General features: G+C 38.8%; 1 pseudogene; it reads left to right on the top strand.

Moving 5' to 3' along the window:
* Positions 1-24,328: 24,328 nt before the first annotated feature.
* On the top strand, positions 24,329-24,533 carry LOC145391536 (U2 spliceosomal RNA; annotated as a pseudogene).
* Positions 24,534-26,888: the final 2,355 nt, after the last annotated feature.

Here is a 26,888-nt window from a genome sequence, read left to right as displayed (position 1 = left end):
CAAGCATTTGTCATCGAAACCAAGACCGTCTTCGTATCTCACCCAAGCGTGGTCGGGAGCAGTCCTGGTATAGCTTGTTGAGAGTGAGAATGGCCAGCAAGGACACGTAAATGATAAACATCATGAAATTAGGATGATATACATAAAATTAGAGTGCAGGTAGCTAATATTAACGACATATAGAGCCAGTTCAGCACAAATAACAGCTACGTATAAGTTACATATTCGTCAGAAGATCATCTTCAGCGAACCTATTTGTTTACTTTGAGATCACGTGTAATTTTTCGGTTCTACGTATCTTGGACTGTTTTTGCTTACAGAAACCAAGTGCCCCAAGACACGCTTCAAATCCCAAGCTCCAGCTTAGACGACAAAAATACGGCTATAGTCATGGCAAGTTATACAGTAAGCTCGCCCCAAACATGTTCTCACTGAACGCGCTCACAGTTGTACTCAGTTAGTGCTGGGATACGTATAGGAGAACGTAAGATTAAAGAACCATTATGAAAACTATAAATTTACGCTAGAGGCCTTTGAAAGGCCAAATCCTTGAACATCAGTGCAGTGTGCACGGTCTGTTTTGATCACGTGATCATGTGATTCGTTGTACTGCTTTTCCACAGTACTGTATTTGTTAGTTATTTACATTACTGTTCTTTAAAGTTTATGTACAAGTTAAAGTCTATCTATCTATCTATAGCCCGACGCCCTAATCCCGCAAAGGGTGGCCGCAGACAAAACGTCTCCAAGTCGCTCTGTCACCCACCATTTGACTACCCTTCCCCCAACTCACCCCCCCCTCCCTCATATACCTCTCAACTCCATCCCTCCACCTCATCCTCGGTCTACCCCTCCCTCTCCCTCCCTCCACCTCACCTATCCAGTGGGCAAATGTCACATTTTTCACGTGGAAAAGATGTGGACTGGAGATGTCTAAAAGATGTGGATATCTGATCTTTTTTGATAGTTCATTTCACGAGAATTTAAACACGTGTAATAGACGTGCTGAAATTCACAGGTAAGACATAGTAATATCTGGTGGAATAAATCACATGCATGCAAGTTAGAAAGGCTCTCTAGGTGCCAAATGGAGTTAAAAAAATATACATTCACTCCCTAACTCGAACAAGTTCCTATACTGAATAAAAGTAATAATTTAGCCAGTATAAATTGTCAAATTCATCAATCATCAAAGCATTGTTAGCTTATAAGTCGATTAACTCATACAGACTATAATCAGTTCCGCTTGGGAAGAACTTGTGGGATCTAGGGACTGAATGTAAATTTTTATCCATTTGATTTCTACAGAGCCTTCTTAACTTAAGTCGTATAAACTTGTCTAATGATAAATAAAATAAACAGTCAGGGTGCATCATAATCATCAATGGGTTAATTTTCAGTAATGTTCAAACTACATAAATGTCCTGCAAGATTCATATACTGCATACAGTACTGTAACTACATCAGTATAGTTAAGGTATAGTTAATGGTGAACGGAACCCATGAAACTTATTGTGACTATACGGTGCAATACATCAATAGTCTGCGCAAGATTGGACAATAATGAATATAGGTATGTTTTAAATTAATACACAGAGTAATTCTTTAATTCATATATTGTGTATTACAGAAAAATCATTCACACTGTTATCTTAAAGAGTTGATGAGGTGAAAAGCTTTGGATTCTACCTTCTGCAGAGGAGCTCAATGTGATAAAAAGAAAGTAATTAATCAGAGAAATTAATTGAGGCAACTCATTAGGGAAAAAATAAAATGCCATAGGGGAACTTAACGGTATACTAAAGTTAACAGGGGATCAGATAGGACGGTAAGGATAGCAGACAACCAACAACCATCAGCACATTCAGCAGCATGTTCGTTTCAGTAGCCAGATCCATTGCTCCTCTTAGAGTACAAAAGAAAGTATAAAGACTACAAACAATTAATCAGAAACCCTGGGAGCACTGTGAAAAACAAAACCCTACTTAGGTGCTACCACCAAGAATAATAATGTACAGTGTAGGTTCCGTGTGACAAATGGAGAAGCTGTCCACCATCCTCTTAAGGACAGTGCTGGCTGCATGGGATGTGCGGTTCTATACGGTTCTATACATGTAGGAGAATTACAGTGTTAGATTATCTGAAAGAATAAAACATAGATATTAGTTTCAAGACAACACTAAGTACAGTAAATTTGGGATTTTTTTTTTGTTTAATTCATAGTACCGTGGGCTCACACAGTACACGAATTCACAGTACATGAATTGCATAGTATGCGAGTGACCAAAATAATAACCAAAAAAACTTCACTGCGCGAGTTTAGCCGACAATCCGCGAGGTAGAGGCAAGGAGTGGCCCAAAACCACAATTTTCTCTGACTAAGCAACCCCCCTCCCCGCACAACAGGCCCATTGTGACTTCAGAGGCTCTTGGGGAAGGTGCTCGAGAGGAGTCTACAAAAGATCTCGCCAATAACGACTTCGACAATAATGTTTTCGGCAATAACGGTAAGTTTGAACGGAAACCCAGTTTCTTTAATCTAAGTCTACTAATACCAAGTCGTTTCACTTCCTTCTAAAACGGCGCCAAGCTCGCACAGGGGGCGGAGCATCGAAGTGACGTCAACTGGCTCTGGCACGAAACACCAGCTCAGTTGACTCCTGACCATGATGGAGAATGAATGTTTGCTCCACTACTCAGGCCATAACATTTTTTGGTTCAGTGAAGTGAAGGAAGGGACTGAAATGTGTGATGGAAGGTTTAGGGGTGTGAAGGAAGCATTTTTTCCCCTGCTTTGTTTTCCCTTGTTATAAATGTTTAATTTAAATCTGCAGTTTTATACATTTTCTGTTACTTAAGCCAACTGACGTCAAACACAAGTCACACCTCCTTGCGCCCTGATGGAAAGTGAACCGACTTGGTATTAGTAGACTTAGTATTTAATAATGTTTGGATTCGATGAATGACAGTTATTTAGCGAATGCCAAGTTGTTATACAGCAAATACGTCCATAACAAGATAAGGAATGATGCAGACAAACAAGAAGAGATGAAGGAAACTGCCAAAAATGTGAGCAGTAGCGAGGAGATGGAGGATCCTCCCCTCAACACCTCCCTGATTTGCCTGCCACCGTCCCCTCTACCTCCACTGCCCCCCCCCCCGACTCACCAGCCGCCTCCACCTCCACAGTCCCACCTGCTTCACCTGGCATACCTGCAACCCCCACCATAATGACTTGCTGCATTCTGGAAGAAATAAAACATTCAAAAGGCCATAAATTTCTTTATCAAAGCCTGGAATAATACAACACTGGCAACTGTTAAACACACGCGGTGTGGGAGGTGGTGCAGCGGGGGCATTCTAAATGTGCTGCTGTGCCTCGGAACCCCTGTTATTTACGTACATCAGGCATGTTGTCTACTGTTGTTAAGGTGACTGACCATATTTTTGTTATTGTAGCTATATCTGCAGTATGTCTGAAAAATTTTCCCTTTATTATGTCTCCAAGGGTAAAAAAATGTCAAGGTATTTTTTTTTTTTTTTTTTTTGTGTCCGACTCTGGCCATAGGCTTCACAGCCGGTTATCAAGCCCCAACTGTCCTCCTACATACCATACACCTCTACATGTCACCACTTCGGCGCTAACACCCACCGTCCATATTGAATACATGCTAGGACTGTCTCATACAGGACTGGTGTATTGGTATTAGCGGGAGTATCTTTAAGACATGTCGGCGGGTCTTCTGGTAGATCAGTAAAGCCTGATTTAATGACATTCAAATCCTTAAACTGTTCCCTGCCCCAGCCGGGATTTGAACCTGAGTCCGTTAGGACTGCAGGCCACCTCTTTACCGATTGAGCCACCGCCACTGCCCATATGTAATTTTTCTCATAAGATTATGCATTCATAGTGCACAATTTCATAGTGCGCAAGGACAAGGACTGCCCATCCACTCTTGTATTGTGCAAGCCCACTGTATTTTATTTTTATTCTTTTTTTCAATATTGGTAAGAAGTAACCCTTTTTTGCATGATTTAAGGAACAATTTCCACCGCAAACAAATCCTAAGGCCTGTAATTGGGTGAAGTCAAGTTCAAAATAATATCCTTAAACTGGTACTAAGTATATATACTGTATATATACGTGGCTCAGTGGATTAGAGCGCTCCGCTCTGACCGAAGGGTCAGAGGATCGAATCCACCCAAGGGTCATTGGTAGACATCAGGAAGGGTATCCGGTCATAAAATGCTACACGCTCCAGTCCAAAAGCCCTCTACCCAGAGGCAACACCTTAGCCCTTTGGGGATACCTGGCGTAAAACCAAATTATTTATTTTATATATATATATATATATATATATATATATATATATATCTATATATATATATATATATTACAAATTTACCTTTTTCTCTGGAGAGAGGATTTACCCATATTTTGATTTTAATTGACAGTACTTTCAACCACATATGATCACATACTTACCCAAACCTGTCCTAACTCCCATTAAGGGGTTGAAGTCAAATACAAATTGAAAACTGTAAAATCGAACAAATTATCTACCTTTTAGTATTAACCTAACCTAATCTAATCTGACCTAACCTAACCTAACCTGGCCTAATCCCTGTGTGTGGTTGAAGTCATATATGAAATAAAAAAAAGGGAAATATAAACTGAATGAAGTGCTTTTTAACCCATTAACTGTGGCATTAGGTTTCATGGTCAGTCCCCCCATGCACAAAAAAAATGGGGTTCTTTTTTCTTCAAAAATCATATTTGCTCTTACAAATGAAAGAGTGCATGGAAAAGAATAGGAAACCAAATATGAGTTCATTATTTACCTTAGTTTGGCTGTGGTACGCTATTTGCGGACATTTGGGTGAAAAATGTAGCGTGCATTTTTTTTTTTTTTAAATAAGAGCTTGAGCATATGATGTACGCAGCAGTCACATGCTATTCTTCATATGATGTATGTAGCAGCTATCGGGTTAACTAAACTAACCTAACCTACCAAATCAGACCTAATCCAACAAAATTTAACCCCCAACCTAACCTTCATTAACTGAAAAAGCATCTTACCTAACCTAACCTGGCCTAATCCCTGTATGTGGTTGAAGACATATACAAAAAAAATAAATAAATAAAATCGAACAAAGTGCTTTTTAATCTAACCTAACCTACCAAATCAGACCTAATCCAACCAAATTTAATCCTCAACCTAACCTACATTAACTGTGAAATCTCATAAATTTGAGGGCAGGGACAGGCTAACGTCGCCCTCCCCAAGCCATGACTATACAGTGAGTTGATACTGCACGAACAAAAACACCTAATGGACATATTTGCGAGAAAAATGTCATATATGAAACCTCCCCTAAGCTGAGGAGTAAATATCACTGGAAAGGCTGGAATTCCCCTAGGGTGTGACTAAACGAAATGTAATACTACCTAAATTAGCACTATACAGGCACCTGGCAGAAGTAATGCCTAGCCTATAGTATAGGCTAGGCCCTATACATTATGTGGATAGGCTAGGCTAGACCGAGCCTGTGTGGTTGAATAGTTTTTTAAAGGCAAATTTCTTCAACACACTAGTCTTTATATCTAAAGCTTATATATGATTAACTTTTGATATTGAAAATTGATAGAGTACTTCAAAATTCTTACCTTCCCTCAAAGCTTGTGCCTTTGTATGCATGATACACGCGGGATTTGAATGTTTGTGCAAGGTTACCATTGAAAATACTCAAACTTCGCTATAGGTAGCAAGATGGAATGGCAAAATAATCAGAATAATGCCATCGATATTAAAATATCATTTAAAATGGCTCAAATAACTATAACATTTATAGAATGTCATTAGATGTAAAAAGTAAATATTTATACATGATCAAAGTCAATTCCGCTACATCTAGCGAGAAAGTTTGGCTAGACTGTAGGAACATGGCAGTACTGTGTTTGAGGCGTGTTTACGTCGATGATCTAGTATTATTTCGCATTCGTTAAAAGTAATAATAATAATAAAGAAAATGTTTAATAAGCACAAAAAAATTATTACTTTGAATATCTTGAATATCTACTGTACCATCATTTATATCGCTTAATTAAGAGAGATGATCATTTTAGGTAACGAATTATCCACAACCACTTCAGTCTGTCTGTCTGTCTGTCTGTCTCAAATATGGAATTCATGGAGAAGGTTTGGGGAGGCCTTTGTTCAGGACACTAAATGCCTGATGATGATATACAGTACATATCATCATCATCATCATCAGCAGCAGCAGCAGCATGACCTGCCCACCTCCATTTCTGTTCTTTTATAACTTTTATAATATCTTTTACTAATTTAGTTTGCTCTCTCACCAAAGATGAAGAGGGCGGTTTGGCTCAGAGGTGAATTCTACCACCACATACATATCTCATACTATTCTGAGAGAATTCACATGAATTCTTCATCCAGTTTTACACGAGATCTTCTCAGCTAAGTTTCCACGTGGAAAAGATGTAATCTGGTGAATACTGGTGTACACGAGATTTCACCAAATATCCATGACTAAAAGATGTGGAATTCACAAGCTGTGCCCACTGGGTATATACACCCTCTTAAGTCAGTCTTTCATTCTCCATTCTCTCCACATGTCCGAACCACCTCAGTGTATTTCTCCTAATCTTCTCAACCACATCCACATCCACCCCACAACGTTCCTTCACTTCTTCATTCGTCAACCTGTCCTTCCATGTCACTCCACATGCTCCTCTCAAGTAACTCATTTCTACTGCTCTCACTCTTGACTTGTTCACTCCACATGCTTCTCTCAAGTAACTCATTTCTACTGCTCTCACTCTTGACTTGTTCCCCTCTTGCAGGGTCCACGCCTCGCTTCCATACATCAGGGCAGGGATCACAATACTATCATGCAGTGACTTCTTAACTTCCATACTCACCTCCCTATTCCTCATCACTGCTTTAAATAACGTTAAAGCAAGAAATAAAGTCTCATAACCAGTTTACCTGATAGGCGTCGGAATATTGCCTTTTTTATGTTAAAGATTTGCCGCACTGATTTTCCACAGTACTGTATTTGTAAGTTAAATATTTACTGTTCTGGTATGTAAGTTAAAGCACTTAAATAAAGTTAAAGCATTAAATAAAGCCTTGTAACTAGTTAACCTGATTTATATAATTACCCATGATCGGCGGGTTCCGAGACAATTTTCCGTCAAGTCAGTTCGCCGTCTGACAATTCCTCATCAAAACATGGACGATTCACCAACAGGACAATTCACAACCTGAACGATTCCCCGTCATTCTATAAATATACTTATTTCGCCTTTGAACTATATTCTAATGTCACCCATAGCCGTCTTCATTAATGACGGCAAATTATCTTATTATTGTTGTGATGGCGAATTGACTTGATGACGAATTGTCCCGAAACCAATCGGCATCGGAATGTTGCCTAGTGTTTACGTATTTGTATGTTGAAGTTTTACTGTGCAGTACTGTATTTGTAAGTTAATACTGTTATGAAGAGGGATTTGCCAATTAGGTAGTCTCGTACCTTCGAGACGTTTCTGGTACCGTAAGTTCCGGTACGAGTCATCAGAGTTGCCAGTTTGTCTGCTGTTTGTGAGCTTAGTTATTTCGTAAGTTATGCATCAGTGTTTGTGCTCTATTTCTTTATAATGTTTTGTTTAAGTGATTGCTTGTTAAATTATGTAATTAAAGTTCGTATGGTAAATGATTTAGAGTGTTATGTAAGAAGACTCTGCATGTTTTGATGTGTCTGAGTTAGCGACTGTTGCCCATCGAGAGTATACTCGTAGAATGTAGACGTTTCGAGAGTAATGCAAGCTTATATAAGATGAGGTTGAGATTATTACAAGTTTAGTCAGGTTTCAGGTCAGTTTGTGTGAAGTGCAGTCTGTTTTGGTTCAGTGCAGTGCAGTGTCAGTGGGAAACAGTGACGGGTTATTGAAGTTTGTATATCATTGGAAGTTGAGAAACAGTGAAGTGTCAAGCTTTAAGTGTAATAACTTTGGAATGTTATTAAGCATTAAGTGTACTAGCGGTTAGTAAAGTAAGTATAGCTCAAGTGCTTGTGAGAACAGTGAAGTTGGAAAGAATTAAGTGGAATTATTTGGAAAATAAAGACAGTGAACTTTAAGGAGCCAGTGTTTATTTTCGCCTCTGCTGATCTTGTACTCTGCACACCTAAGGGCTGACCATAGGAAGAACAGCTCACTGGGCAACGTCCTTCCTGTACTGATCTACTGCTGTTGGTGCCTGTGGTAGTGTGGGGAATGGGACGTAACAATACTTTAAATAAACCTTCTAACCACTTAAAGTGCTTCATATTGATTACCAATGGCAGATAACAGCAGAACACCACATTTAAGGGGTCTTGGGAACAAAATAAGTAGTTAAAACTTATGCGGTTTCGCGCCGAACACGCCGCAGTTGGAACGAAACCTTCGCATTAAGGGCGAGTTTGCTGTATTTCAAGATGACCATAAAACTTCCTATTGCTGCATTTTCAATGGAAACACCGTAGTAGCCCCCACCTCTGTGATGAGAAATTATTATAGAACACACCTGGAGAACTGTTGCGCGTTAGTGACCCAAAGCGGGGAAAAAAAAAAAAAAATACGTGCCAAAAAAGAGGGGTGAGAAGAGAAATTCGTCTAGATCAGTGTCCCCAAGATTTTCTCTCTCTCTCTGACACAGACACAAATTTGTTGTTTTTCTGTTTGTGTCTGTCAGTCTCCGTTACTATGTTAGCAAGTTTTTTTTTTTTTTTTTCTTATCACGGTTGTTGAATTTTCGCCCTGACCTCATTGAACATTAGAAAAATCTGTGAATCAGTTCATATGACTGTATAAAAACAGGAATTCAAATCTGAAAAGTAAATAAAAAGTGCGTATTATGTCCGTTACATTTTGATTGGAGCCAAATGAACGTTGCTGGCAGGCCCGCGGGGTGAGGCAACTCTGCCCAAGTGGCTCACACCGGTGGTAATTGAACAGTGGTCATTCTCCTTGTTTTCAGTGTAGCAAAATGCTGGTAATTTGAGTGAGTCGGAGTTTAATTTGAAAGGAATAAATGGATCCTGGGGTTTATATATACCAACTAATACTCGTACAAACAGAATAAGAACTGTTAATTTTCTATCTTTCCAGGAGATAAGGGAGAATGGTTTCTTTAGGCACTTTTTTTTTTTTTTTTCCCACTATTGTTTTAGAATGCGTTCCCCCAAGGTCTTTCCTTTTCCTACTTTCCTTGAATGTGTTTTTCCAGATCAGGTTCATTGTCCTCTAACAGAATGAAAAATACATTAGTGACATTAAGTACTGACCTTTCCATTCCGTGCGCCATGCTTCAACCCTTACCTCCTCCTCCTTTTTCGGCTCTGGCTTGCTTTATGTGCTTCGATTACAGTATTTTATCTTTATTCCTTTCCTTTTATTGCTTTTTTTTTTTTTTTCTTGCACTCTGTCTACCATATTTCTGCATTTTAATGAGAGAGAGAGAGAGGTTGGGGGAAGTGAATTATTCACTTCCCCAACCTCTCCCTCCCTCTCTCTCTCTCTTTTTCTAGGTTTATCTGTTTGAAAACCTGTCAATCTATATATCTATGACTTTCTGTCTGTTTATCCTTCTATCTATCTATATATCTATCTATCATTCGGGGTTAACGCCGCTAAGTGCATAATCTTATTCATCCTCTGATTCCATTCGTGTGGGTCCCTCTGTGCAAGCATCCTGGCAGCGACTCATTTCCCATCCCCCCAGTATCTCCCGATACGAACCACTAACCTTTGTAGCCTTTCCCCTGGTCTCCTCCAGCCCAGGTTGACTCGTGTCACCCCATGCGCAGGATCAACCTCAGGAAAAGGTGCCACGTGGCAAAATCGCTTGGGTTGGCGTTCTCGTATTATGTGGGTAATAGGCCTCGAGTCAGCCTCACGAAGTAGTCGGTCGTTATGCACTGGATTGTCATCAATGATATCCCTTGATTCTGCAAGGACATTTATGTACGAAAAGTCAGTTCGCCGCTCCAAGGTTCTGTTTAATGTACACGTCTCAACTATAAGTAAACCAGGGAGCACCAGTGCCCTTGCTCCAGTGCTCTGAAGATGCGGAGTTTCATCCTTCAACACGATGACAACGCCAAATGACTGAGTGAATCCGTAACACCTCAAGCTATACCACTGTGATGAAAGATCTCACCATCTGATCTACCATTGTTGCGGATTACACTACCAAGATAAGTGCATCTTTCCAAGATGTCTGCGTCCTCTCCACATACCTAAACAGACTGTACTGCTTCATCCAACAAGCCAAACGCCTGAACCTTGGTCTCGGCCCAGAGACCTTTAATTTCATTGGCTTTGCCTTCTCGTTAAATGCCTCGATAGCATTCATGTTTCCAGCGACACCACAAGCAAAACGGCATCATCAGCAGAATCAGGTTCAGTAACCTTAATATTGCTAGTTGATACCGTTGATACCCCACAGTGACTATGAGCCACAATTCGACCTAGTACACAATCTATGCAGGTGCTGAAAAGTGAGGGGCGTGGGGAGGAAGGCAATGACATATCAGTCTTACTCCAGAACTTACCAGAAGGAAATTGCATGTTCCTCCCCCAGCACACACACACACACACACACACACACACACACACACACACACACACACACATGTAATTATGTTTGGTAAAGGTGAAAAAAGACCAGATTGCGATTATAAGTTAGGAAGATCAACCCTACACATATCAGAAAGGGAGAGGGACGGTGTGATTATCAGTAAGACTATCTCCGGCTGGCCACATCAGTGAGAAGGTACGTAACATGTATACTCTGGTTGCTAATATGGGAATAGCATTCACATATATAAATAAAGACATGCTGAGAAAGATAATAACATCATTCATCAGACCAGCCCTGGAGTATGCATCAGTAATCTGGAATCCTTATCTCAAAAAACACATAGATAAGATTGAAAAGTTCAAAGCGCAGCTACAAGATGAGTACCAAGCTTAAGGGATCTAAGCTACGAAGAAAGACTAGAAAAACTGAATCTACCAACACTACAGGAAAGAAGGAAAAGAGGAGACATGATTATGCTATATAAATGCATCTCAGACGAAGAGAAAATAGACGTAAATGAATATATAACCTATGAGGAAGCATCAGCAAGAGGACACTGCAAAAACACTATATAGAAAGAGAGGCGACAAAGACAAAGGGAAATTGTTTCCCAAATAGGGCGGTTGATCAGAGGAATGCACTACCGAATGAAATAGTGTGCCAAAACTATTAATAAATTTAAGGATATATTAGATAAAAATGGTTTAATATGCGGGACAGTACGAGCTTGACATATTCCTGTAAAGAGACAATTAGGTAAGAACAGTTGGGTAAGAACTTGGTAAGAACACACACACACACACAAGGCACCGAGCAGAGCAGACCCACGTCGCAACCTCTCCGTAGCTGGCCAACCTGGCCAGTGGCAATACCTAAATTAGTGTCTTTATATGAGTCAAGCTCTGTACCAGGTTAGACTAAATGGTGTTCTAATATAAAAAGAAGAAGTTTTAAGTAAGACTGTTGTTCAAATAGTAAAGAAAACAAAGTAACGCAAAAATGCGCTAAATCAGCTGATTAGTTGATTTGTCTACGTCCCTGCACCAGGGAACGTAAGTACACTAGTGTCTGTGCTCTTAGTACTGCGTGCCACCTACTTTAGTAAAGCAAATCTGGAAAAGAAAAGGGATAAAGGTAGAAAGCAGGATGATGATTTCTACCAAAAACTGGTTGAAATGGAGACTTACAGTAAACTGGTGGAATGAGTAAACAGACTAGAGATGGCTTTTCAGAATGAGATGGATGTAATTAAGAAACAGCTGCACTTGCGGAAGGAAGAAATAGAAAAATTAGGAAGTCAACAAGAAAGACACAACAATAGATGAGCTGACAGAAGTGGGTTCACTTAGGAGGAAAATTAGTGAAATGGCAAGTATAGTAGTCAACCACGAGAGTATTATGGAAGAGTTAAAAAATGATACAGAGACAATTAGAAAGTAAGCAATCTGATAGCTCAGAGCAGTGATATTGAGGAGAAGATAACACAGGTGAATGAAGCGGTGCAAAGCTACAAAAATGATGTGGAAACCACTTATGCTGAAATGGTGAAAGTAAAGAAAGACTTAGAATAAACAAGGATGGAAGAAAAGAGCATTACAAAGGAAGTGAAAAGAATAACCCAAAACAATCCTAAAATAGAGATTTAGCAGATATCAACAAATCTATAGTAATCACTGGTATAGAAGAGGAAGAAATAAGAAACAAGATCTCGACAGAGAAAAAGAAGATGGCAAATGTAATGAGCATATTGAAGGAAGTATCAGAGGAAATCTGTAGTAAAGACATAGAGGAACACAAAAGGTTAGGGAAATATGAGAGAAACAAGTCAAGGCCACTAAAGGTAACCTTCCAGAGTGTAAACACTGTGGAGGAGATACTAAAAAAATGCAAAGAAACTTATGGAAAAAGAGGAGTTCAAAAATGTATGGATAAAAAGATGCCTAACAGAAGAGGAACCGGAATTACTGAAAGAAGAGGGAGGAAGCAAAAACAAAAAATGAGGGAAGATCAGAGGAGAATACATTTTTTTTTTTTTTTTTACAAAGTCATTGGATTGCAGGTACGAAAGTGGAACATAAACAGGAGGGAATAAAATGGAGGAAGGTAGTAGAACCAAGTCATGACAAGTATATAAATAAGATAATTAAGTTGATGTACTCAAATGTGGATGGAATGGTATCTAAATTATTAGAGATGAATGATTATATCAGAGAAAATGAACCACATATAATATGCTTAACTGAAACAAAATTAACACCAAGGATATCGAATGACATCTTAAACTTATTGGAATACAATATATGGAGAAGAGAGGGGAACTTATAAAAAAGGAGGAGGAATTATAATGCTAACAAAGAAAAATCTAAAAGTCAAAGAAACAGAACTAGATATACCCTCACAAGTAGAACTGATTGCAGTAGAGATTAATACATGTGAAAGGAAAATAATTGTAGCCAACACATGGGAAAGAGGCGAATATGAGGATCTGGCAGGGAGTACAATTCAGAGTTTAAGAGCATTACTACATAGAATGGAAAAGAAATCGGAAAGAATTATACTAACTGGAGATTTTAATACAAATATAAATTGGAATACTCTAGATATAATAAGCCATGAAAACTGTTGGGACCAAATGCTCCTGGATCTCGTGCAGGAGTATTTCCTAACGCAACATGTGAGGGAAACCACCAGAAAAAGAGGACTCAATGTACCCTCAGTGCTAGATCTTATATTTACTAGGCAAGAAAACGATATTGACAATTTAATATATCACCCTCCATTTGGCAAATGTGACCATGCAATGCTAATTTGCAACTTCAGGATTGCATATGACATAGTTAACAGCAATGAAAGTTACAAAAAGAGCCTAAACTATAAAAAGGGAAACTGTCATGACCTGAAGAAGTATTCTTAGAAACTGATTGGGAAAAGGAGCTTAGAGGACAAGATTTAAATGCTATACATAAAACGTTCTGTGAACTTTATGAAATAGGAGTCCACAAGTACATCCCACAGCACGAAGAGGCAGAAAAGAAAATAAAGAAATGGTTCAATACAGAATGTAAAAAAAAAAAAAAAAGAGATTTGTTGTGGAATAGATACAGAAGACACAGTAGTAAAGGGCATATAACAACTATAAACAGGCAAGAAATGATTATACAAGAATAAGGAGGGAAGCCCAAAAACAGTTTGAGGAGGATATCATAAATAAAAGTAGTGATCAACCGAAGCTATTTTACAGCTACATCAGAAGCAAAACCAAAGTAAAAGATAAAATACAATCCATTACGGATGAGGGGATCACCTATACACAAGAGAAGGATATTTGTGAAGCACTAAATAAGAATTTCCAATCAGTTTATACAGAAGAAAATTTTGAGAGGGATTTTGTGGAACATGCATGCCTACACATACTACCAGATATACAAATATCAGAAAAGGAAATACAGGAGGAGTTAAGTAAATTAGACAAAGGAAATGCAAATGGTCCCGATGAAATTTCATGTTGGGTGCTACATGAATGTGCAAAGGAGTTAAGTAAAAAATTATCTTTAATTTTCAAGAAATCCTTGAGACAAGGTAAACTACCTGTATTTGGAAGAAGGCAAACATTGTTCCCTTATTCAAGAAAGGGAATAGACAAATCCACTCAACAACCGACCAGTATCACTGACCAGTGTTGTAAGCAAGGTATTAGAAAAGCTTGTAAGAAAAGTTTGGGTAAATCATCCAGAAGAACACAATATGATAACAGAAAGACAGTTAGGTTTCAGAAAAGGAAAATCATGTGTTGCTAATCTGTTGAGCTACAATGACAGAGTAACAGACACATTACAGAAAAGAGAAGGATGGGTGGACAGTATCTGTTTAGATTTCAAGAAGCATTTGACAGTACCGCACCAAAGACTTTTATGGAAACTGTACCATCAAGGGGGAATCCGAGGCAAACTGTATTGTTGGATGCAAGATTTTCTCAGAGAATGAGAAATGAGAACAGTACTAAGGGGAAATAACTCATCATGGAGAGAAATGACTAGTGGAGTTCCACAGGGCTCAGTGCTGGCACCAATCATGTTTTTAGCGTATATAAATGATACAGACAGTAACATTGGAAATGAAAGCTATCTAAATATGTTTGCTGATGATGCAAAAATACAAAGGACAATTACTAATGCAGACTCATGCAAAGAGCTACAAGAAGAATTATATAAACTTCATGAATGGAGCAATGCATGGCAAATGGAATTCAATGTGGACAAGTGTCATGTAAACAAGTTTGGTAAAAGTGGAAAAAGACCTGATTGGGAGTATAAGGTAAGAAATAAAACCCTACACGCATCAGAAAGAGAGGACTTAGGTGTGATTATCAATAACAGACTATCTCCGGCTGACCACATCAGTGAGAAGGTATGGAACATGTATACACTGCTTGCGAATATGAGAATAGCGTTCATATACATAAATGAAGACATGCTAAGAAAGATAATAACATCATTCATCAGACCAACCCTGGATTATGCATCAGTAGTCTGAAGTCCTCATCTCAAAAAACACATAGACAAGATTGAAAAAGTACTAAGGGCCGCTACAAGATGGGTACCAAGCTTAAGGGATCTAAGCTACGAAGAAAGACTAAAAAATCTGAATCTGCCTACACTACAGGAGAGAAGGAAAAGAGGAGATATGATCATGCTATATAAATGCATATCAGGGATGGAGAAAATAGACATAAATGATTACATAATCTATAGGGATGCATCAGCAAGAGGACACTGCAAAAAACTGCATAAAAAGAGAGGCGATAATGACGTAAGGAATTTTAATTTCCCAAATAGAGCAATTGATCAGTGGAATGCACTACCGAATGCAATAGTGTGTGCCAAAACAATTCATAAATTTAAGGATATGTACGACAAAAATGGTTTAAGACACGGGACAGTACGAGCTTGACTCATTCTTGTCAAGATACAATTTGGTAAGAACACATACGTCATTGTTTGAATACAGGTCAGCTATTAACCGGGTTATCCCTATGGAGATCCTATAGAATGGCAGGAGTTCCCACAGTGCCTTTCGATTTACCGAGTCAACACACTTTTGAGATGGACATAGGCTGGAAGCAGTCTTTACCGAAACTTATGTGGGTGATTCTTGAGAATTCGAAATGCCAGGATCCAGTCAACTGTAGACTTCTTGGGCGTGAATCTGAATCGTCTAGGCCTCTGAAACTTCGGCAAATGGCTCCGGATATGTATCAAGAGCACATAAGCAAGAGTCTTGCTTGGCATAAAGAGCACTGTAATAGCAAAGAAATTACTGCAGTAAAATTGGTATCCTTTCTCCTTCCAGAGAGGGATGACCAAACCCCTTGTCCAGTCAGGTGGAATGTTATCAGCATATCAAGTGGCTTCTGTAACTGCATGTAATTCACGGATCATTGCTTCAATCCTAGTTTTGTCAGTTCTGCAGGGATGCTACAAATATCAGCTCCCCTGCCACTCTTTAACCTAGCCATTGCCTTCTTTTTTCGCGGCACGGCATCGTGATCAGCCGAATACCAGCTAGTGGTTGCACATCAGCCAGTTGGAGCTCTGCACTGGGGAGTTCTGCCATATACCTCGTACTGTACAGCTGTTCAGAGTATTAAGCCTAACGAACCAATATTCGTGCGCCTCTAAAGCGAGTCTCCCATCTGCTGTCCAAACAGAGTTAACCAGGGAGGTGGGGCCAGAGTGGAGCTCAAAGGTCATTTGCCTGAAAGCGACCTCCTGAGTGATATCCTTGACATTGATACCTCTCCTTGTACCTTGTCAGCGAAACTTGCCCAAGGAAACAGCAGTTCATTAGTCAATCAGTCAATCTGTCTATCTATCTATCTATCTAATTATTTGTCCATTTATTTACCTACCTATCTATCTGTGTGTGTGTGTGTGTGTGTGTGTGTGTGCGCGTGTGTGTGTGTGTAATTCACCGGGTCGGTCAGGATCACGTGATGGTTGTGATCAACAGCATTTTATCCTCTCAGAAGACAGCTGAGAGCTCATATAGTCCGATCTAAGGGCAAAGCCTTGACCTTCACACACGCACACACCCATCCTCATGCTCAAGGAGGACAGCGACCATCCGCACTGTCAGTGAAACTTTTCGCATCCCGAGCAAGGCTCGAACACCCGTCTTAGCAGATGCTAAGCGAAAGCGCTACCACTGAGCCGGCGAGCGGTGTGTGTGTGTGTGTGTGTGTGTGTGTGTGTGTGTGTGTGTTCTTACCTAATTGTATCTTTACAGGAATGAGTCAAGCTCGTACTGTCCCGTGTCTTACACCATATTTATCGTACATATCCTTAAATTTGTGAATTGTTTTGGAACACACTATTTCATTCGGTAGTGCATTCCACTCATCAATTGCTCTGTTTGGGAAACTGAATTTCCTTACGTCTTTATCACCTCTCTTCTTATGCAATTTTTTGCAGTGCCCTCTTGCTGATGCTACCCCATAGGTTAAGTAATCATATATGTCTATTTTCTCCTTCCCTGATATGCATTTATATAGCATAATCATGTCACCTCTTTTCCTTCTCTCCTGTAGTGTTGGTAGATTCAGTTTATTTAGTCTTTCTTCGTAGCTTAGATCCCTTAAGCTTGGTACCCATCGTGTAGCGGCCCTTTGAACTTTTTCAATCTTGTCTATGTGTTTTTTGAGATGAGGACTCCAGACTACTGATGCATACTCCAGTGTTGGTCTGATGAATGATGTTATTATCCTTCTTAGCATGTCTTCATTTATGTATGTGAATGCTATTCTCATATTTGCAAGCAGTGTATACATGCTTATACCTTCTCACTGATGTGGTCAGCCGGAGATAGTCTGTTATTGATAATCACACCTAGGTCCTTCTCTTTCTGATGTGTGTAGGGTTTTCTTTCCTAACGTATAATCCCAATCAGGTCTTTTTCCACTTTTACCAAACTTGATTATATGACACTTGTCCACATTGAATTCCATTTGCCATGTATTACTCCATTCATGAAGTTTATTTAATTCTTCTTGCAGCTCTTTACAAGAGTCTGTGTTAGTAATTCTCCTTTGTACTTTTGCATCATCTGCAAACATATTTAGATAGCTTTCATTTCCAGTGTTACTGTCTGTATCATTTATATACACTAAAAACATGATTGGTGCCAGCACTGAGCCCTGTGGTACTCCACTAGTCACTTCTTTCCATGATGAGTAATTTCCCTTTAGTACTGTTCTCATTTCTCTTTTTATGAGAAAATCTTGCATCCAACAAACCAGTTTGTCTCGAATTCCTCCTTGATGGTACAGTTTCCATAAAAGTCTTTGGTGTGGTACTGTGTCAAATGCTTTCTTGAAATCTAAATAGATACTGTCCACCCATCCTTCTCTTTCCTGTATTGTGTCTGTTACTCTGTCATAGTAGCTCAACAGATTAGTAACACATGATTTTCCTTTCCTGAAACCAAACTGTCTTTCTGTTATCATATTGTGTTCTTCTAGATGATTTACCCAAGCTTTTCTTATAAGCTTTTCTAATACCTTGCTTATAACACTGGTCAGTGATACTGGTCGGTAGTTGAGTGGATTTTGTCTATTCCCATTTTTTGAATAAGGGGACAATGTTTGCTTTCTTCCAAATATCAGGTAGTTTATACCTTGACTCAAGGATTTCTTGAAAATTAATAATAATGGTTTACTTAACTCCTTTGCACATTTTCGTAGCACCCAACATGAAATTTCATCAGGACCATTTGCTTTTCCTCTGTCTAATTTACTTAACTCCTCCTGTATTACTTTTTCTGATATTTGTATATCTGGTAGTATGTGTGGGCATGCATGTTCCACATAGTCGCTCTCAAAAATTTTTTCTTCTGTAAAAACTGATTGGAAATTCTTAATTAGTGCTTCACAAATATCCTTCTCTTGTGTGTAGGTGATTCCATCATCCGTAATGGATTGTATTTTATCTTTTACTTTGGTTTTGCTTCTGATGTAGCTGTAAAATAGCTTCGGTTGATCACTACTTTTATTTATGATATTCCTCAAATTGTTTTTGGGCTTCCCTCCTTATTCTTGTATAATCGTTTCTTGCCTGTATGTAATTATTACAGTATATGCCTTTGCACTATTGTGTCTTCTGTATGTATTCCACAACAAATCTCTTCTTTCTTTTGATTACATTCTGTATTGAACCATTTCTTTATTTTCTTTTCTGCTTCTTTGTGCTGTGGGATGTACTTCTGGACTCCTATTTCATAAAATTCACAGAATTTTTTATATATAGCATTTAAATCTTGTCCTCTAAGCTCATTTTCCCAATAAATTTCTAAGAAATACTTCTTTAGGTCATGATAATTTCCCTTTTTATAGTTTAGGCTCTTTCTGTAACTTTCATTGCAGTTAACTATGTCATATGCTGTCCTGAAGTTGCAATTTAGTACTGCATGGTCGCCTTTGCCGAGTGGAGGGTGATATATTAAACTGTCAATATCATTTTCTTGCCTAGTAAATATGAGATCTAGCATTGAGGATACATCGAGTCCTCTTTTTCTGGTGGTTTCCCTTACATGTTGCGTTAGGAAAAACTCTTGCACGAGATCCAGGAGCTTTTGGTCACAACAGCTTTCTTGGCTTATCATATCTAGAGTATTCAAATTTATATTTGTATTAAAATCTCCAGTTAGTATAATTCTTTCCGATTTCTCTTCCATTTTATGTAGTAATGCTCTTAACCTCTGAATTGTACTCTCCGCCAGGTCCTCATAATCGTCTCTTTCCCATGTGTTTGATCTGGGTGGCATGTACAAATTGGCTACAATTACTTTCCCTTCTGATGTATTGATCTCTACTGCAATCAGTTCTACTTGTGAAGGTATATCTAGTTCTATTTCTTTGACTTTTATATTTTTCTTAGTTAATATTATAATTCCTCCTCCTTTTTTTAAGTTCCTATCTCTTCTCCATATATTATATTCCTCTAAGTTTAGGATGTCATTTGATATCCTTGGTGTTATTTTTGTTTTAGTTAGGCATATTATATGTGGTTCATTTTCTCTTACATAATCATTCATCTCTAATAATTTAGTTACCATTCCATCCACATTTGAGTACATCAACTTAATAATCTTGTTTATATACTTGTCATGATATGGTTCTACTACCTTCCTCCTTTTTATTCGCTCATGTTTATGTACCACTTTCGTACCTGCAATCCTATTACTTTGTAAAAAAAAAGTGTATTCTTCTCCTCTTCTGATCTTCCCTCATTTTTTGTTTTTGCTTCCTCCCTCTTCCCTTTCAGTAATTCCAGTTCCTCTTGTGTTAGGCATCTTTTTATCCGTACATTTTTTACTCCTCTATTTCCATAAGATTCTTTGCATTTTTTAGTATCTCCTCCACGGTGTTTACACTCTGGAAAGTTACCTTTAGAGGTCTTGACTTGCTTCTCTCGTATTTCCCAAACCTTTTGTGTTCCTCTGTGTCTTTACTACAGATTTCCTCTGATACTTCTTTCAATAAGCTCATTACATTTGCCAGCTCATTTTTGTCTCTTGAGATTTTGTTTTTTACTTCTTCCTCTTCTACACCAGTGATTACTATAGATTGTTGATATCTACTGAATCTCTGACTAACTTTGGATTGTTTTGGATTATTCTTTTTACTTCCTTTTTAATGCTTTTTTCTTCCACCCTTGTTTCTAAGTCTTTCTTTACTTTCACCATTTCAGCATACGTGGTTCCCACATCATTTTTGTAGCTTTGCACAGCTTCATTCACCTGTGTTATCTTCTCAATATCACTGCTCTGGTTTATCAGACTGCTTACTTGCCTAATTGTCTCTGTATCATTTTTGAACTCTTCCATAACACTCTCGTGATTGACTACTGTACTTGCCATTTCACTCATTTTCCTCCTAAGTGTACTCACTTCCACTGTTAGTTCATCTGTGGTTGTCTTTCTTGTTGACCTCCCTTCCTAGTTTTTCTATTTCTTCCTTTTGCAAGTGCATCTGCTTCTTTATTTCATCAATCTCATTCTGAAAACCATCTCCAGTCTGTGTACACGCTCCACCAGTTTATTGTGAGTCTCCATTTCAATCAGTTCTTGGTAGAAATCATCATCCTGCTTTCTACCTTTATCCCTTTTCTTTTCCAAATTTGCTTTACTAAAGTATGTGGCCATTTTGCAATACTAAAAGCACAGAGTACTTACATTCCCTGGGCCAGTTGTAGTCTAAACAAACAATCAGCTGATTGACCGCATTCTTTCGCTACTTTGTTCTCTTTTCTGTTTGAACAAGTCTTGCTTAAACTTATTTTTTTTTTAAATAATAGAAAACCATTTAGTCTAACCTGGTACAGAGCTTGACTCATATAAAGATACTAATTTAGGTAATGCCACTGGCCGAGCTTGTTCGGTATGGAGCGCTGTCGGCCCACATCCGCTCTCCTTGGTGCCTCCTCAGTGTGTGTGTGTGTGTGTGTGTTAGGGATGTATCATATGTCAGAATTTAAACATTCGGGGATGTGGATGTGAATGCGGATATCATGTTTCTGTACCTTACGGATGCGGATGTCTCTTTCTAATAACTGCGTATGCGGATGCAGATGCGGATGTGTAACTATGACATCCTTGCGGATGGGGATGTGTTCATGATTATATTGTTGCATAATTATTTAGTTAAAGCTCGGCCCTTAGAGGCAGCTGCCTATCCCTTATCCCGGCCTTGGGAACTGATTTTTTCTTACTTTTAAAATATTCATAATGAACTCAGCTACTGTAAAAAATACAGTGTTTTCAGACAGTGGTATTTTCAGCACCTTTCTTTAACTTACTGTGACACTTCCCTAGCCATAGTCTCCATGACACACACACGCACACGCACGCAGCCATACAGACCAATATAAATGCATTTTGATTCCTATTAACCCTGTTTGACATTACAAAGTACCAACGTAAGCGTATTACCCATACGACACTTATCGACTTCATGAAGTTAGTCACAGCACTTTGGTCTTGTACAGACCAAAGCACTATAGAATAGCTACAAAATTTTCGCCCTTATGACCGCCTACCAGGGTAAACAGTAAACACAGCAAGTCGCGTCACGGAAAAACACTAATGTTTTTGCTTATAACGAAGGCATACATTTCAATTAAAGTTACGATAATGCGGTGACCCACTCGTTCAAATGCGGATGCGGGTGTTTATTAAAATGCTAATACGGATACGGATGTTGAAATGGATGCGGATGCGGATATCCGATACATCCTGTGTGTGTGTGTGTGTGTGTGTGTGTAAGGTGATTGAGAAAATACCACATGTATACATGGTAGGGATAATGTAAATGCCTCGTACTGCCTAGAGAAATGCCGAGGCATCGGTTTGTGCATCAAGATGTAATCCTCATATTTGTTTACATACAATATCTTCCTCGGTTTCTACGTTTCTTCTTTTTTTCTTTCCTTTCCTTTTTTTTTTTTTTTACGTCAGTTTCCTTTCCTCCCTCTCTCTAGCTGTCTCGCTCTCTTCCCTATTATTTTCAGCTCATTCCTTCCCACCATACGCGTCCTGCGCCCCCGATTATTTTCTCATCTTATTTCCCTCCAGCCTTGTCTCTCCTTCCCTCCCTCCTTTACACTTGTCTTTCCCTCCCTCCCTCTAGCCTTGCCTCCCGCTCCCTCCCTTTCCCAGTACGTTGTCACTCCCTCCCATCTGTTCTCTCCCACCCAGGCCATCCCTCAAAGGCCACCAGCCTGTCCGTTTTCTGTGTTCCCTAGCAGTATCTCCCGTATTCTTGTCGTGGTCGGTTGTTTCTTCAGATTTACCCGCGTTAACATGTCTGGATAGCAGTTGATTGTCGTGTTTCATATATTAGTTATGGATAGTATCAGTGTAGTTGCATCTTTGTAATGTATCAAATGCTTCAACATATTTATGTGAAGGATAAGTGCTTTCAGTTTAGCTATAAGTTTGAGGAGAATCGGTAAGCTTAAATGATGTTTCAGTGTGTGGTACATGTAAAACTCTAGAAAAATAATGTTATAATGCTGAGAGAAAGTAGCTGCTGTAACAGAGTCAATAAAAAAAAACAAGGCAAAAATGGAAGAAATGTTAAATGTCAGGGGAGATGAGAATACCTAATAAGCGAGAGGCTGGAAATGTCAACCACAGCGAGGAATGCGGCGAATTATACCTGGGACTACTACTCTCACAACACTCCCTGGCCATCCTCCCAACCCACCAGATCAGGTACGGAGGCTATATCTGTTCGAAAAATCATCTTCAACCCGGTGATCAGTGGATTTACAAAAGTGTTGTTTCCTTTTTTTTTTTTTTTTTTTTTTTTTTCCAAAGGCAAGTATTTATGAATGGATAGCGTATTCCATATATACAAAGCTCTATCTTTATGCTATATTGGTCAAAACATAAGGCCCGCACATCTGTGAGAACGTGCTGGAGACTATTTCAAACACATCACCTTTTCAGAATGTTAATATGGAAAAGCTTCTGCAGTCGCTTTTACTGCACGTGGGAGGAGGGGAAAGTGGGAGACACTAGGCGTCACTATACTATACGTTTTAACAGTTCTTGTATGTTATTTTTTTAAATATTTACATAGACTTTATTAGTAACAAAAAAGTGGATATTGAGGTATACTGTGCAGAATAAATCACTGAAGAAGAAAAAGGTACGAAATCTGCAAAACCTCTTGCAATACGGCCCAGAGATATGAGGATAGTGGGAGTGTTGATGCAAAGGATATTAGTCATACATTTAAAGTTACAGTATATTAAAAATACCTTAGGTATATCAGAGGAGCTAAAAGTGATACCTGGGAAAAGGGAGATGGTGGAAGAAAAGGCGATGAAAATGGTAGTGGGCAAATAGCTAGAAGGTTGACAGCATATATAGAAAGAATATATAACTGGAAGAGATTAATGCAGTACAGGGAAGGATGATACGGTTAAACGGTGTCGAACCTGAATATAATACGTGAACAGGAGAAGTGAGAGACATAGCCTATTAGCGAAGATATAGTGGCAATTTATCAAAGAAGAGATCGAGAAATAGCTTATTAGAGATACATAATTAAAGGAAGTATGATGAGGTGTGAATAGGAAGAGAATAAAAATTATGAATAAAAGAAAGTTACACAGAAACAAGAAAAATAGATGTAACAAGTAGACAGAAAATGAAGCAATGAATGGATATGAGGCATTAAAAAGTGGTAAGGAGTTGATAGAGAATCGTTAGAGGAAGTGATAGTATGACAGTTATCGATATGAATGAGACGAGAATATAAGAGTGGAAAAAAATTATTCGTGGATTTGGTCACTTTTGTGCAGTATATTATTTGACATCGTCTTTGGAAGTAGCACCATTATATTTCTCTCAGTTTAACCTAGTGTTGTTGTTGTTTAAAGATTCCCTGCACTTATAGTGCAGGCCGGGCCATACATTAGCCCGGTCAGTGGGGTATGGGCTGGTTAAAAAACAGTAAGGGGAGAGGACAGGACCTGGGGACTGCCCAGCACACACGTCCCGTCTCCTGGCTGGCTTTTTGGTGTGTGTGTGTAACCTAGTGGAGATTTTCGCCCTTTTATAGCTTATATCCTGCAGATCGATGGCAGAATTAGACAATACTGTGGCTGTACATCCATTCTCGGCCTTTTGGCTAAGATCAAAGTGTCGTATCTGTTCTCATCAGCTAACCTAGTGGAGATTTTCGCCCTTTTATAGCTTATATCCTGCAGATCGATGGCAGCATTAGACAATACTGTGGCTCTACATCCATTCCATGAAACTTCTTCATGACAAGCATTATTATTATTATTATTATTATTATTTTTGTTAATCTTTGCCCCAGCTCAGTAATAATGATAGATGACAGTATAGACCACACTAAAGTAAAATGCGTAGAACAATCATCCTTTGTAATTGTCACAATGTGTTTACACTTTTCACTTTAACTTGATTTAAAATTGGCTCCTATCTGTCCTGGATGTTGAGCTTATCGCAAGACATTTACACAACATAGTGTCAGTCAAAATGAATTGTTATGAGAACGATAGAGTTCCGTAGTATTTTTTTTACTATGTCTTTGAGTTAAGGGAAATTAGTTGCACGACGACAAAAATTTCCGCCAGATTAAGGTGAAAGAACTAGGTTATAAATGCCAACACTGGCATTAGCCAATTCTGAAGCAGTTCTGCTGCTACTATAGCTTGTACACTTTAACTTGGCGGAGATTTTTGTTATTATGCAGCTTATTTCTGCGAAGTGGCAGAACTAGATAGTAATACGGCTCTACATTTTTTCCATAATACTATTACTTTAGGACAACATGGTTATTACTGTATATTGTTTATCACTTGTCACAGTTCAGCACTCATGATTGAGAGATGGCAATTTTAGGTCGAGTTTGAAAGGACTGATAATAATACCCATAACTACAAGAGTCGCATCTACTACCGGCCCTAAATATAAATTCATTTCCTTCAGATACTATCTTCCACCACCACAGTCAATGGAACCAAGTCACTTCCATTACCACAGTTAATTCTACCACCACAATATTTATCACCATCACAGCCACTACCACCACCACAATCACTACCACCACTCATATGTAGCCACAGTGCCCACTGTTATATAAACACAACCACCACTCCTGTGCAGCCACAACCACCATCCCCTCACAACCAACTCTTCTACACAATCACCACTTCGGCACAACCATGACTCCTACATAACACAACCACTCCGTCACAACTACATCCATCACACCTACACAACCATAACCAACACTCAGTACAACAACAACCGCTACTCCAACAGTCACAACCACAACCACCACTCCTACATAAAACCATCACTCCTGCACAACCATCACCTCTGCATTCCTACATAAAATCACCACTCCTGCACAACCATCACCTCTGCACAACACAGCTACACAACACCACTCCTACACAATCACAACCACTAACATATGTTTAACGACAGCCACCACTCCTGCACATTCATAACCACCACTCCTATACACCATCACATCACTGCACAACTTCTACACCGCTGGTTCTCAACCTGTTTACCTCTGTGGACTCCCTGTGTTCAGGAAAATATTCTAGGGACCCCCTAAGACGTAGGACCTAGAAGAGGGTTTTCTAACCTGGGTTAATTGACCCCAAATGGGTATTTTTTTTTTTTTTTTTTTGTACAGGGTAACAGACTGGACAATAATCTCATCGCAATCGTTACGGTAGCCTAACCATCGTCTATCAGAAGATTAAGAAAACTGCAAGTAATATCTCTCTCTTCCAGTTTCTTGGGAAGTCCAAGAGAACCTTGCTGGCGACACATGTGCTGGGCAGTGGGATTGCAACACGTATTCCAGTACAAGGAAGGAGAGTCTAACCCCAAACTCCCGCCCCATTTAATCGACTTTCTTACATGGACGGGTTACACGTACAAATTTCTTCTTCCTTACCGCAAGATACTATCATATTCATTTGAATATCAGATTATATATTCCTAAGTAATATGCAAACCAACAATGTCTTTCTTATTATGGAATCCTAGAGTTAAGCCTCTGTCAGTTATGTAAATACTGACTATGTGGAGTAATGAGTCAGGAAAGATAACGAAAATGGGGCAATGAACAGAAAAATGTTCGGAATCCTTGACCTAGACTTGGATAGATTGACATCTCGCCATTTCATATGCTAGTGATAGTAGTAGTAGTAGCATTTGTAGTAATTTCATTTCATTTAAGTTTAGTATATTTCGTAATATAATAACACAGTTTAAGAAACGTAACATAGTATATAGCATACATATCGTAGGTATCCTTCATATTGTATAAGTTCAAGAACGGTGCTCAACATATTGCGTACAGGGTACACACAGTATCCGTATATATTCACAACAGTATTTCACAGTAAGTCTTTTCTGTAAAAGCATATACGCACTCATAAATGTATATATATACATATTTTTACACATTAATTTATACAGTATGCATTGACGTGGAGTGACGTAAGTGTAAACACATACAGGTACAAATGAAAAATAATCTAACAGGCTAAGAAAGTTGTTAAAAAAAAAAAGAGAACTAGGAAAAAACAAATAACCTGATGATAACCAAACCGACTTAAGAATAAATATATTTCATGTGTATATTTAAACCACATGTCAGGTAGATTCGTTAAATCT

Source organism: Coenobita brevimanus, chromosome 18 (genome assembly GCF_032717465.1).
Source record: "Coenobita brevimanus isolate Jiangsu-jjx chromosome 18, ASM3271746v2, whole genome shotgun sequence".
NCBI lineage: Eukaryota > Metazoa > Arthropoda > Malacostraca > Decapoda > Coenobitidae > Coenobita > Coenobita brevimanus.
Note: the sequence above shows the minus strand (reverse complement) of the source record. Positions and strands in the feature narration are given on the sequence as shown.